This window comes from Pan paniscus, chromosome 10, assembly GCF_029289425.2.
Source record: "Pan paniscus chromosome 10, NHGRI_mPanPan1-v2.0_pri, whole genome shotgun sequence".
NCBI classification, from domain to species: Eukaryota; Metazoa; Chordata; class Mammalia; order Primates; family Hominidae; genus Pan; species Pan paniscus.
In genome coordinates this window covers 36,347,980-36,363,772 of record NC_073259.2, presented here as the reverse complement: position 1 = coordinate 36,363,772, position 15,793 = coordinate 36,347,980, and the positions used below count along the sequence as shown (strand labels likewise).

The window sequence follows — 15,793 nt, the reverse complement described above, 5'->3', positions numbered from 1 at the left end:
AAATATTGTCAGTTGCCTTTTTAATTTTAGTCATTCTAGTAGGTGTGTAGTGGTTTCTTATTGTAGTTTCAATTTCCACTTCTTTGATAACTAATGATATTAAACAATTTTGTTGTGTTTATCAGACAATTTTAAATTTTAAAATAAATTTCCTTTGTAAAAGTGTCTGTTCAAATATTTTGCCCATTTTTTCTTCGATTGTTTTTCTTTTTACTATTGAGTTATAAAAAGCCTTTGTATTTTCACTTAAAAGTTTTTTTAATCAGATAAATGTTTGTTTCATGAATATTTTCTTCCAGTCTGTGGCTTGCCTATTCATGTTCTTAACATTTTCAATGAGCAGAGGTCTTTAATTTTGAAGTTTAATTTACCAATTAAAAACATTTTGTGGTTATTGCTTTCTGTGTCCTAACAAATTTTTGTCTACTCCTAGTTGTGAAAATAGTCTTTTACATTTTATTCTAAGAGCTTTATAGTTTTAGCTTTTATATTTGAGTCTATAATATTTATATGAAATTCATTTTTGTTTATGGTGTGAAGTAAGAGTTCAGGTTTACTCTTTTTCTTATAGCTGTCCAGATGTTCTAGAACCATTTGCTGAAAATACTTTCCTCATTGAATTGCTTTGGTGTCTGTTGCAAATCAATGGACTATGTATGTGTGGGTCTATTTCCAGATTTTATATTTGGTTCTACTGATCTATTTATTTATGTTTAAGCCAGTAATACACTGTCTTGGTTACTTTATAGTAAGTCTTAAGGTCAGAAGTGTAAGTCCTTCAGCTTTGTTTTTCTTTTACAAGGTTGTTTTGACCATTCTAGGTCTTCTGCATTTCTATACACATTTTAGAATCAGCTTGTCAATTTCTATGAAAAAGCCTGCTGAGATTTATGAATGGGATTGCACTGAAGCTATAGATCAATTAGGGGAAAATTCTCAACAGTATCAAGTCTTCCAAATTATGAACACTCAAATTAATGGACATAGAATATGTCTCAATTTATTTAAATCTTCCTTTTTTTTTTAGCAATTTTAAATATTTTTCTTTTTTCTTGTTTATTTATTTAAGACAGAGTCTTGCTCTGTTGCCCAGTTTGGAATGTGGCAGTACAATCATAGCTCACTGTAACCATGAACTCTTGGGCTCAAGTGATCCTCTTGCCTCAGCCTCTTGAGTGGGTGGGAGAGAGGTGTATGCCACCACATCTGGCTAATTAAAAATTTTGTTTTGAGAACTTGTTTGGAGGTTCTAGCAAGGGAGTGCAGCTACTCCTATACCCTTGACCAAAGACTGCAGTCCTCCTCTATCAGGGATGGTCATCCTCTTTGACCGAGTGCACAAAGGGCTAATATACATGGAGCAGTGAGGGAGGAAAGGGACACCCGCCTAGCCAGCCAGATCAGCCAAATCAACACTGGCCATCAATAGGGTGACAGATGTCACAGCCAGATCAAGTCAGCTTCGTCCCTTGGATGTAAGCCTGATTCAACATATGCAAATCAATAAATGTAATCCATCACATAAACAGAACCAATGACAAAAACCACATGATTATCTCAATAGATGCAGAAAAGGCCTACCTTTGAAAAAATTCAGCACCCCTTCATGCTAAAAACTCTCAATAAAATAGGTATTGGTGGACTGTATCTCAAAATACTAACAGCTATTTATGACAAACCCACAGCCAATATCACATTGAATGGGCGAAAGCTGGAAGCATTCCCTTTGAAAACTGGCACAAGACAAGGATGCTCTCTCTCACCACTCCTATTCAACATAGTATTGGAAGTTCTGGCCAGAACAATCAGGCAAGAGAAAGAAATAAAGAGAAAGAAACTGGGCAACAGAGCAAGACTCTGTCTTAAATAAATAAACAAGAAAAAGGAAAAATATTAAAAATTGCTTAAAAAAGGAAGATTTAAATAAATGGAGACATTCAAATAGGAAAAGAGGAAATCAAATTGTCTTTGTTTGCAGATGACATGATTGTATATTTAGAAAACTCCATCATCTCAGCCCCAAATCTCCTTAAGCTGATAAGCAACTTCAGCAAAGTCTTAGCATACAAAATCAATGTGCAAAAATCACAAGCATTCCTATACACCAGTAATAGACAAACAGAGAGCCAAATCATGAGTGAACTCCCACTCACAATTTCTACAAAGAGAATAAAATACCTTGGAATACAACTTACAAGGGATGTGAAGGACCTTTTCAAAGAGAACTACACACCACTTCTCAAGGAAATAAGAGTGGACACAAACAAATGGAAAAACATTCCATGCTCATGGATAGGAAGAATCAGTATAATGAAAATGGCCATACTGCCCAAAGTAATTTATAGATTCAATGCCATCTCCATCAAGCTACCATTGACTTTCTTCACAGAATTGGAGAAAACTACTTTAAATTTCCTATGGAATCAAAAAAGGGCCTGTATAGCCAAGAAAATCCTAAGCAAAAAGAACAAAGCTGGAGCCATCGTGCTACCTGACTTCAAACTATACTACAAGGCTCCTACAAGGTTACAGTAACCAACACAGCATGGTACTGGTACCAAAACAGATATATAGACCAATGGAACAGAAGAGAGGCCTCAGAAATAACACCACACATCTACAACCATCTGATCTTTGACAAACCTGGCAAAAACAAGCAATGGGGAAAGATTCCCTGTTTAATAAATGGTGTTGGGAAAACTGGCTAGCCATAGGCAGAAAACTTAAACTGGACCCCTTCCTTACACCTTATACAAAAATTAACTCAAGATGGATTAAAGACTTAATTGAAAGACCTAAAACCATAAAAACCCTAGAAGAAAACCTAGGCAATACCATTCAGGACATAGGCATGGGCAAAGACTTCATGACTAAAACACCAAAATCAATTACAACAAAAGCCAAAATTGACAAATGGGATCTAATTAAACTAAAGAGCTTCTGCACAGCAAAAGAAACTATCATCAGAGTGAACAGGCAACCTACAGAATGGGAGAAAAATTTTTGCAATCTATCCATCTGACAAAGGGCTAATATCCAGAATCTACAAGGAACTTAAACAAATTTACAAGAAACAATCAACCCTATCAAAAACTGGGAGAAAGACATGAACGGACACTTCTCAAAAGAAGACATTTATGTGGCCAATAAACATATGAAAAAAAGCTCATCATCCCTGGTCATTAGAGAAATGCAAATCAAAACCACAATCAGATACTATCTCATGCCAGTTAGAATGGTGATCATTAAAAAGTCAGGAAACAACAGATGCTGGAGAGGATGTGGAGAAATAGGAATGTTTTTACACTGTTGGTTGGAGTGTAAACTAGTTCAACCATTGTCGAAGACAGTGTGGCTATTCCTCAAGGATCTAGAACCAGAAATACCATTTGACCTAGCAATCCCATTACTGGGTATACACCCAACGGATTATAAGTCATTCTACTATAAAGACACATGCACATGTATGTTTATTGCAGTATTATTCAGAATAGCAAAGACTTGGAACCAACCCAAATGCACATCAATGATAGACTAGATAAAGAAAATGTGGCACATATGCACCATGGAATACTATGCATCCATAAAAAAGGATGAATTCATGTCCTTTGCAGGGACATGGATGAAGCTGGAAACCATCATTCTCAGCTGACTAACACAGGAACAGAAAACCAAACACCAAATGTTCTCACTCATAGGTGGGAGTTGAACAATGAGAACACAACAGGTAGAGGAACATCACACATGGGGGCCTATTGGGGAGTAGGGGGCTAGGGGAGGGATAGCATTAGGAGAAATACCTAATGTATATGACGGGTTGATGGGTGCAGCAAACCACCATGGCACGTGTATACCTATGTAACAAACCTGCATGTTCTGCACATGTATCTCAGTCCTTAAAGTATTTTTTAAAAAAAAAAAACCACAAAAATTAGCTGGGCGTGGTGGCACATGCCTGTAGTCCCAGCTACTCAGGAGGCTGAGGCAGGAGAATCGCTTGAACCCAGGAGATGGAGGTTGCAGTGAGCAGAGATCACATCACTGCACTTCAGCCTGGGTGACAAAGTGAGACTGTGTGAAAAAAAAAAAAGGCATTGGCTTTGAGGTGAAATATGAATGCTTAAGGCAGAATACCTCAATACCAGTTTATATTATTAATTCTGGAAAGATTTTAAAGACAATGTTATATGCACTGTTTTCTACAACGTGTCCCTATAAACCATTTTTGAGGGCACTGGAAGATTATGGTGGCTGTTTCCATATTAAAATGTTAATGTCTGAGTCAAGTTGGTGGTTTTTGAACCTGAAAGATCAAATAGTTCAATTTAATTGTATTAACCAAATTGATTTTAAACCAGCGGAATTATTTGCAGTGCTTAAAAAGTCATTATTTTCCATTCAAGTGAGATAAATGGGTCACCTTGGGATTTGCAGCTGGAGTTTTCCTTTATGATAATATATCGGGAACCAAGTCATTTGTCCTAATGACACTCTCAGCAAAGGTTCACCAAACCTGTCTTGATTAATTTTTCAAAAGCACTTGAAGAGATTTACCAATTACACTTTCAGGGGTTGATTTGATCAGCTCCACATGGTTGCACAATCTGCATCTTGCTACTTTAAGCTCCAACAGACCAAAATGGTTAAAAGAGGTCTGATGGAAATAAACTATGAACTCAATTCTAATGTGGTCTAAACTTGTATGCTTTAAATTACTGCATATTTGGGATGCTGCATATAAAATGATCTAATGCAAATTCTCAAATTCTGAAAAAGTAGTGAGGGAGCAAATATTAATTCCATTTTGCCAGTGAGAGATAGTGTGACAGAAAACGATAAAGGAACTGAAGATGGCACACTGAACACCACCACAGGACGATTAATCGTTTTCTTTCATCTCCGCTCCCATCCTTCGTTTCTGTGGCAGTTATCATTACATTCTGGCAGTAATGTGGTGGTAAGTAATCTGCATTTTCAATTCTCACAGACATTATACAGTTCCATTTTGAAACAAATTGCTTTTTCTTTTTTGGTGTCTTCTAAAATCTTTCTTCTCAAAGTATGGTCCTTGGCTTAGCAGCAATGGCATCAACTAGCTGCTAATTAGAAATGCCCAGATTCTGCTAGATCAATCTGTTTCATTCATGTGTATATTAAAATCAAGAAGCACTCTCTGGCCAGGCGCAGTAGCTCACACCTGTAATACTAGCGACTCTGGAGGCTGAGGCAGAAGGATCTCTTGAGGCCAGGAGTTTGAGACCAGCCTGGACAACATAGTGAGACCGTGTTTCTAAAATAAATAAATAAATAAATAAAATTAGCCAGGCATGGTGGTGCACCTAGTCCCAACTACTTGGGAAGTTGATGTGGGAGGATCGCTTGAGGCCAAGAGTTCAGGGCTGCAGTGAACTGTGATTGTGCCACTGTACTCCAGCCTGGGTGACAGAGTGAGAATCTGTCTCAAAAACAAACACACAAAATCCCAAAAAACTTCCACAAGTTCAGCTGTGCAAGCTTGAGAATCACTGCTTTAGCATAATGTTGCATCTGGGTGGCCTCACTTTCAAACTTACCATTCATAAAACGGAATTTTTATATGCTTTTTATATAGTATGTTTGTTGCTCCATAAAGGAAGTTGAGGAATTCAGGATTGTTCTTACTTAATCCATCCATTAATTAAATAACTCTTCTTTTAAGAACAAATGCTTTTAATCTCATGACTAACAAACCTTGTTATGTCAATTGGTGCATTAAGCATTGTTATGTGAAAACCTACTCAGCGTTTCACAAAATGTGAGGAAAGAAATAGAAAATAAAGAAATGTGTTTGGTTTTAGTCATTATTATGGTAGGATGAATTCTGATTATCATAACAGAAAAGAATTTCAATTATGCAATTCAGAGCACACATGAGAATAGATAAGTTCACTAGGTAAGATACAGGAAATCCAGTCAAATTTGAATTTCAGATCAACTGTAAATTTTTTTTTTACCTAAGAATTTAGCATTTTTTAGTATAAGTATTTAGTAGAAATAGGTTCCATGAAAGTACCTGGGACGTAGTTTTATTTGCTAAACCTGGCAACCCTAAGAAATAAGCCAGGCAAAATGAGGGGTAAATTATTATATTTATAATCATTAAAAATTGGAACCTATATGATACGCTATCAGGCCAGCTACATAAATTACCTTTTATAGAATATTTTACAATTAAGGAGCAATAATGTATGCTGTGTTCCATGATTGCAGCTCAATATGAAATCTCTAAGTAATTTTGATCAAGAAATTTCTTTGCGTTGATGTCGAAACACAAGCAATAATAATTTAAAGTAATCCCATGCATCCTGATTACCATTCTACTAATTTTATTAATTTATGTGTAAAATGTTGAACCAAAACAATACACTGCAATTTTCTTAAAAGAAGAGGAGAGAGAGAGAAAAAAAAAAGGAGAAAAAGAAAAGCCATACAGAAATTCTGAGCTGTTGGAAAACTCAGCCAGCAGCAGAGGGCACTAATGTATCACTGATGAATTGTGCAGCACAAGAGGCTTAAACATTTTTTTTTTTTTTGCCTCGCACTAATAAACTTTTATTTCACTCAAATTAGAGCAATAATCTTCCATACATAAGTATCTTCCCTGCCCAATAATTCAAATAAAAAAATCCAAAATGATTAATAAAGAAAAATATAAGAATTAACAGACCCTTTAAATTTGTTTTACATATTTTTAAGGTTTAAAAAGGGTTTAAAGTTTGTAATTCCTAGTAGGAAAACATTATCTGAATGAATACCCTAATGGCAAACCACTGTAAAATGCTTCAGCTGCATTTGGGGGAGAGGGGTAGGGATTATCTTCAAAGCACTCCAGCTCTCTTGATGAGAAGGTCAGAGGTACACCGGTTTGTATTACTGCATCATCCATAAGGTGATCTAGGTTGCTTTTCCTTCAGCAATGCCTTTATTTATCAGAAGGGCATTAGGCTTGACCTCCAAATTTGGCTGACAATTTACTGATAAGTTTCATAACCTTTGGGTTGCTCTGGTATTTTGACATATTTGCTGGGTTCTGAGCCACATCCTGGAAGGCCACCATGACTTCTGGATCCTGCATGGCTGCAGGAACCTCTGGATCACTAAGAATTTCATTGGGTCCAGGCCTTCTGGCCATCCTAGGTATGCCCCCTCCATTCCAGGTATTCTTCTGGGAAAATTACCAGGCATTTCCCCAGGAAAGCCACCTGGAAAAAAGCCAGACTGAGCTCCTGACTATTGTCTGGCTTCTTCCTCCCTCTGGGCTCTCTCATGCTCTTCCGAGTCTTCTTAACTCTTTTTATTCTTTCTTTGGTCTCTCGCTCTTCACGTTTTCACTCATACTTTCTCCGATGTTCTGTAATTTCCTGTGTCCTAGGTTGAATCAGGATTTATTTCAATGACTCTGTCACAGTCTCGGATGGCAGAATTTGGCTTCTGTAATTTGATGAAGACACTGGCCCTCTTGGCATACAAAGTAGCCAAGTGAGGATTCAGCTTGATGGAATCTGTGAATAAGTCAATGGCTTTCTGCAGTTCACCATCATTTAGGGCTTCAACAGCAGCCACTTTCTTATCATTTGCCTGATCCATCATCTCCTCTGTTATCTCTGCATTTTCATCTCCCATTTCTTGAGGGGCATCAGTGTCTGGTTCAATCACACCTTCATTATTAATTTCTAGATAACTTTCCTCACTTGATAACCATCTGCCTTTAAGTCTTCCTCCACATTCTTACTACCAGATTTTTCTTTCTTGGTATTTTCTTCTGATTTAGCTTTCTGACTAGCAGGTGGCACTTTACTCCCCATGCTCTCCACCCACTCCCTCAGGAAGCACATTTCCTGGTGTGCAGAACGCTGAGATCCTGCTTACACATTTTCACAAAGGCCTGAAGCGTGTTCACTTCGGGAGGCGGTGGGCGAAGCTAAGGGGCTGTGGCTGGTTCCAGGCCCAGGTGCTGGCTTGGCATGACCTCGTAGAAGCAGGTGGCTGCTGGGAGACAGAACACACTAGAACCTTCCTGGCCACTGGCTCCTCTCACCCAACGGTCTCGTGACCCCAGGTCCTCTGCCTGCTCATTCCTATTCCCTCTGCGCTGCTCCTGCCCTCTCCCTAGAACCTTCTAGAAGCGTGGCTGTTCGTGCTGTTGCCTGCCTTTCTGGGCACACATGCTCATATTCTTAACTAGGAACCAGCTCCCTGGATGGGGCAACCCCTGACATGGGTGCCTTCAAGGAGGCGGGGGATAGCAGCCCTTTCAGGGAGCAATGTCCAAGAGCATATTCTGTGGCTGCATGCACTTGAGGCTTAAACATTTTTGTAATTCTTTGTTCAACTTAGATTTTATTTAAATATTTATTTTAATCAACTTTGCCATGCAGTGTTGTTAAAAGATTAGAAACTAAAAGCAGTTCTAGTGTACTGTTCAGCACTTGCATGACCCTAAATAACATATATATATATATATATGTATATATATATTTGCTTAAGATCCTTCGCTAAAAAAGTACTTAACCATTTTGGCAACTGGATGTACTATGTTTCTGGTTTATGCTTGAATGCTTGGGTCTTTACAATTGTGTTGACTGTGTGTGAGGGATCATAGGTCTAATTAAGGAAGGCAGTGGTGGATGGAGGCTTGTGAAGTTAAGGAACTAAATCTAGTTGGGTGGGAGATGGCCATGGCTGGACTGACTTAACTCCTGAACCAGACAATGAAGTGTCATATGATACATTTCTGTCCCCAGGCATACAAACCTATACAGAGGTGTGTATAAGTGCAGTAAAATTCAGGACAATTTCATTTTCCCCACAGTAATGCCTTTATGGACAGAGAAGGAGAGTTCATTTTGGCCCTCTTTGTGCTAGCCTTGGCATTGCATATATTTGATTTCATTCCAGTTTCATGACAACCCTGTGAGGTAGGTGTTATTATCATCTGTTTACAGATGAAAAAATCCCCAAGGCTGAAAGAAAGGCTGTATTTCAATGAACACTATCCTTGTGTACAGTGGGCACTCAACATTCATCTAATGTAGCATTTCTTAAACTTTGGTCTGTAAGACACTGGTACCATTCAAGGTTTCATAAGTTTTCCTTATCAAACAATTATGGGAAATGTTGCAAATTTTAACTGTCTCTTAGAGTTTCACAATGCACAAAAATGTTTTAAAATTTCTTAAGAAATTATGTGGTAATGCAACTTATTTAACTTTATGCTTAGGTTTCTCAATCTTATTTAGCTAAATAATTTTTCTTTTCCTCCCATTTTTAGTAGAACTACTATCCATGTGGCAAGGCATACACCTTTTGTGAAACATGTTTTGAGAAACATGGGTCTAATTATGTATGGAGTATATTTTCTGGTAGGAATTAGAGGAGTTAGTTCATTATTATCATCATTCTTAGAAAATATGTATTTGGGTGGCGATTCCTCAAGGATCTAGAAACAGAAATACCATTTTTCCCAGCAATTCCATTACTGGGTATATACCCAAAGGATTATAAATCATTCTACTATAGAGACACATGCACATGTATGTTTACTGTGGCACTATTCACAATAGCAAAGACTTGGAACCAACCCGAATGCCCATCAATTATAGACTGGATAAAGAAAATGTGGCACATATACACGATGGAATACTATGCAGCCATAAAAAAGAATGAGCTCACGTCCTTTGCAGGGACATGAATGAAACTGGAAACCATCATTCTCAGCAAACTAACACAAGAATGGAAAACTAAACACTGTTTGTTCTCACTCATAAGTGTGATTTGAACACTGAGAACACATGGACACAGGTAGGGGAACATCACACACCGGGGCCTGTTTGGGCATGGGCGCAAGGGGAGGGAGAGCATTAGGACAAATACCTAATGCATGCAGGGCTTAAAACCTAGATGATGGGTTGATGGGTGCAGCAAACCACCATGGCACATGCATACCCATGTAGCAAGCCTGCACAGTCTGCACATATATCCCAGAACTTAAAGTATAATAATAAAAAAAAGAAAATAGGTATTTGGTACCTTCAATTTGTAGGGCATTGGGATAGAATCCAGAGATATGACACAAACCCTGTTAGAGAGAGAGAGGAGTTTACAGTTTATATGAAGAGGCAAAAATGTCTTTGGTTTGAGTGGGAATGTAACTTTAACTCCAGTGCTCTTCTTTCTTTAATTTTTAGCGTAGGATGGTGGTCATGGATAACAGGGTTTCCAATGATTTCTTGATGTGACATTCTGTTTTGTTCCCCTAGCAAACAATTACAACTTTCTTCCATTAATTTAGTATGGCTTAGATATTTGGAAGGATGAAAAACTTAAACATTTGAATACAAGTAAATCCCAGATAGAAGTCATTAAGAATCGTACATCTTTGACACATCCTAGGAAAACGGGTGTCTTCCTTTTCACACACATTCAAATGCACACACACATTCCATTTCATCTCATCAGCACATCACATCTTTATGTCATTTGTTAGATAAACAAAAGCAAATGAAGGTTGTGGATATCTGTATCAAGGGATTAGTCAAAGGATTTGAACTTCATAGACTAAAAATTTCAGTTGTTTTTTAGTAATTTTGAAGGCTGGCAAGTTACTACTATGCCAGAGATCTCTAGCCTTTCTTCTTTAGGGATGTGATGATATTTTGCACTGTTCTGGCACCTTTTTCTAATAATCTTTTAAAACCTTATCAAGCAATGTAACATATTACCAACAAGGAAATGAAATTAATTTGTAGTTGTAACATTAACAGGGGAGTTGGAAATGAAATATTCAGCTGTGGTTGTATATGCAAGGGGAAATGTGAAGATGATGAACAATAAACAAATAACACAATCTTGAAATATTTTTTTCTTGAGGTATTCAGATACTTATAACAAAAAAAGATTTTCCTCCCTGCATCACCTTATTTAAGCCAGCCCCAGCACTTCACTGTATGTGTCCCTTCAAAGTAGGGCGTTGCTTAGAAAGGCTCTGGGTGTGCAGCCTTGCTTTTTTGAAAGGATCGTGACTTGCACCTCCATCTCATATTCTTGGGGAGGACAGAGAAGGGGGTTTATCTTTGCTTCTACGTATCTTAGCAGCATTCTTATCCTATTAAGCCATAGGCCTTATTTATTCAGGTCACAAATAACTGAGAAGTGTAGAAATGATAGGCTACTGATGGCAAATTGTATTTTTCCATATTATGACTATAAATAAGTTACCTGAGACAATTTTTTAGAAGCCAATTTCACTGTAGTGGTTTAAACCAAAACTCAATGAAAGGAAGTCATTTTTTCACACAATGCAGTAGTGATAAAGAATGATTATTTTCTCTTTACATTGATAACACCTAATCTTTAATCCTCCTTATGAGATTTGCTTTAATATCTAAAAATAATGAACATTTCTAAAAAATGTGCCTCCAATGGAACTACAAACTCACTAGAAATTGCAGAGGATGTCCATGTGGAGATGTTTCATATGAAACTGCAAGTGGCTCATGACATTACTTTTGGATAGTTCCCCTGGGGGAACATGACACACATCTGACAATATAAATGAGATAATTCGTATCTTGGCCTAAAGCAGGCTTTCTGCTTTGGTGTCTCTTCATTTCAAATAATAACACTGGGGGGCCTGAAAGAAAGAGGCAGATTCATCATTTAAACTGTGCTTCCTACATTAAGAGATTGGGAATGCAAAACAAAGGAAGTTGAGCCCCAGAGTTACTGGTTGTTATCTCTTTCAGCACTACTAGTAGCAGAGCCATTGTAAACTTGTTGGGGCAACATGGGCAACTGGGGACTCTCTAGTCACTTGTTTATAACAGAAATCAATGCTTTTTAAACATCTTTAACTCCAGTTGTGGCTTAAAGTCATCAGTAGATTCAGTTAAGCAAAAACCTTTCTTTAATACTTATATTGAATTTCTTCAAAAAGCATTTATTAAGCACCTATTTTATGCCTGGCACTGTTCTAGGTAGTGGGTCACTGGTGAACATGATGGGTAAAGTCTCAGCTCTCTTAGAGTTTACTTTTCCCTGGGAATAAAGACAATAAACAAGTTAACAAAGAGGCTATAAAGAAAATAAAATAGGTTAATGTAATAGAGAGTGACACGTGTGGGGTGGAAAAGGCATCCCTGAGGGGGTATTATTTAAGAAAATGGAATCAGCTAGAGAAGGGGAAGGAAAAGAGCACCCCAGTCATTGGAAACAAGTGCAAAGGCCCGAGGCAGGAGCAAACTTGGCATACTCAAGGTACTGGAAGGAGCTCTTGTAGCCAGAGCCTGGTGAGCAAAGGAGGGGTAATGGAAGATAAGCAAGGAGAGGCAGGCAGGGATTGGACCATCTGGGATCTTGTAAGATCTCGATGAAGAGTTTAGATTTTATTGTACGTGCAATTCTAGCTGCTGTGAGGAGAATGACTGTGCAGGCAAGAGTGAGCACAGGAAGAGCACCAGGGCTATTTCAGATAAGCCAGGTAAGTCCAGGGTCTTGGTCTAAGGTGGAAATAGTAGAAATTGTGACAAGTAGTTGATTCCAAAATATATTTTAGAGAGAGAAACCACAGGATATATTGATGGATTAGATGTGGGGATTGAGGGAAAGAGGTCTTTGTCCTGAACAATCTCCTGAGATGGGAAAGAAGAGGTATAGGGGGTGGAAATTAAGGATTTGATTTGAATGTGCTTAGTTTCAGATGCCTACTGGGCATCAAAACACTGATATCAGATAAGTCAGAGCTGAAGATACACACTTGGGTGTTATTTGTATATAGGTGGCATTGGAAGATCAGGGCCATGACCAGCTGATGTTGGGAGAGAGTATAGATCCAAGAGAAGGTGGTGCAGAACTGCGTCTCCAAGTCACAACATTGTTGAAGTTGGGAAGAGGAAGAGGAGCAGCAAAAAAAAGGAGAAGGACCAGCCAGTGTAACAGGCAGGAAGATGGAGAGGTGTAGCTATGGAAATCAATAGAAAAAGTGTTTTAGGGAGGAAGAGTATAGTGCTGCAGAGAGGTAAAGTAAGATGAGAACAGAGAGATAGCCATCAGGTTTGTCTCTCAATGGTCATGAGTGACCTTGAGAAGAGTGAGGTTAACAAAGAGGATGAAACTCAACCTTTCTCTTCAGAGAACTGACAGTGTAGCCACAGAAACAAAAACCAGTCTAAAGTGGAACTTTATTTTGTGGCTCTACTTAACTTCTCAGGGTAACTGTAACCATAGAAACCCACTGTGATTTAAGAACCCCTAGAGGTTGGATAGTCCAGACTTTCACCTTGGGCCTTCCAGGACAGGCTGACAGATGTTAAAAATTTGCACAAACATTTCCAGGACTGGAAGTTCATCTTATGATAGTTCACTTTGTGGCTGGATAGCTTTGTCTGTTAAAATAAAAGCCTTTGACAACTTAAATTTAGCAGAGTTTATTTGAGCAAAAAATAATTCATGCATTGGCAGTACTTAGAACCAGCAAAAGTTCAGAGAGCTCACTAAGCACAGTTGGAAGTGAGTATGTTTACACAGTAAAGGGAAGTGCAGAAAGAGCTTGACTTGCTACAGCTTGATATTTGCCCTATTTGAACATGATCTGAGCAGGTGGCAGCCTGTGATTGGCTGGAGCTCAGCTGCTATGGTTGGCCAAGACTGACCATTTGTTATATTCCAAAGTTAGATTTTCAGTTGTTTACTCACTAAGTTGCAATTTGTTTGTAGGAACTCAAGGTATGGAGATGGCCTCAGACCAATGGCCTCCTACTTATTTAAGAGATCTCTTTCAGAGCATGGAGATGTCTCATGCCAGGATGTTTATTTGTTATTATTAAATTAATTAATTTTTATTATTACCATTTTGTTATTATTATTTTATTTTATTTAACCAATGGAGACTCACTGTATATTATTTTTAACTTACTATTTTATTATTATTAATTACCATTTTGTTTTTACAGGATTTTTTTTTTTTTGTTTTTTGAGATGGAGTCTCACTCTGTCGCCCAGACTGGAATGCAGCGGCACGCTTTTGGCTCACTGCAAGCTCCGCCTCCCGGGTTCACGCCATTCTCCTGCCTCAGCCTCTCGAGTAGCTAGGACTACAGGTGCCTGCTACCACGCCCGGCTAATTTTTTGTATTTTTAGTAGAGACGGGGGTTTCACTGTGTTAGCCAGGATGGTCTCGATCTCCTGACCTCGTGATCTGCCTGCCTCGGCCTCCCAAAGTGCTGGGATTACAGGCGTGTGCCACTGCGCCCAGCCTTTTACAGGATGTTTTTAATGTCTTTTTGCTATTTCTTCCTCTTCTCCTCCTACTCTGTGTGTGTGTGTGTGTGCATGTGTGTGTGTGCTTGTGTGTGTGTGTGTAGTGGGGGGAGGTGGGAGAGGAAAGAGCATGGGCTTCTGAGCTAGACAAAAGTTCGTTCTTGGCTCTGGCACTTAATAATTGTTCAGTTTTAGACAAGCTATTTTATTTTTAGGGGATTAGTCTCTTGATCAGTAAAAGAGAGACAACACATAGTTCATAGGGCGTATTATGGGGCTAGAATGAGAAGATCTGTGTTAACACTTACTGATATGGTTTGGGTGTGTCCTCTCTCAAATCTCATCTTGAATTGTAAGTCTCATAATTACCACATGTTGTGGGAGGGACCCAGTGGGAGGTATTTGAATCGTGGGGGTGGGTCTTTCCTGTGCTATTCTCATGATGGTGAATAAGTCTCATGAGAGCTGATGGTTTTATAAAGGGGATTTCCCTGCACAAGCTTTCTTCTCTTGTCTGCCACCATGAGAGATGTGCCTTTCACCTTCTGCCATGATTGTGAGGCCTCCCCAGCCACGTGGACCTATGAATACATTAAACTTTTTTCTTTTGTAGATTGCTGAGTCTTGGGTGTGACTTATTAGCAGCGTGAAAACAGACTAATACACTCGCCAAGCACCTGGTTAAGTGGCAGGTGTGGAGTAGATGTTCATTACCCTCCCCTCCCTCAGCTCTTGTGAGGAGACCAGCTCTTGGCTTTGCTGGGGGCTTCCTCTTGGAAATGTTCCTTGACACTCCTCACCCTTCCCACCCACACTCAATCAAGCTTTCTTCTTTTTTCTTTGTGTGTGCCTTTATCATACCATCTATGATATGTGATTGGTTTCTACATTTCTCTCCAACTAGACTGTAAACCTTCAGAGATTGGGAAGGGTTTTCACCTTCAGGGATGAAAAATAGCATACTGATTAAAGATGCAGCTTGAAGCCAAACAACTTGTTCCATCGGTGTCAGCTGAGGTCTTGAGCAATTTACTTAACTGCTCTGTGCCTCGTTTCCTCATTTGAGGAGTGGGTCTGACATAATTGGGTGAGGATTAAATGAGATAGCTCTGATAAGTTCTTGAGGCAGTGCCTGCCACATAGCACTCCATAAGTGTTTGCTATTACAAGGATTGTCTTTGTAGCCTCTGCAGTGCCTGCTCTGGGGACTGGTGCCCCAAAGGAGCTAGTCTGTGGGATGACTGAACAAAGTGACCAAATAGAGAGCATGGATTATTACCTAGATGGGTAAGTATGTTGCAGATAATATTATTATTTTAGATGACTCTTTGAAAAATAAAATTTCAGAAGTTTTACATAAAAACATGCTTATTATAAAAAATTCAACTAATATAGAATTATATCAAGTAGAAAGAAAAACACCTTATTTCATCGCCAGCTCTTCATCTTTTCATGTGTTAAGTTTGGTGTATAACCTTCCAACCTTTATTATTTAACA

The 15,793-nt window shown here is 38.6% G+C and overlaps 1 pseudogene; it reads right to left on the bottom strand.

Annotated features, from left to right (window-relative positions):
- Window positions 1-6,946: 6,946 nt before the first annotated feature.
- Window positions 6,947-15,298, bottom strand: LOC100970362 (hsc70-interacting protein-like; annotated as a pseudogene).
- Window positions 15,299-15,793: the final 495 nt, after the last annotated feature.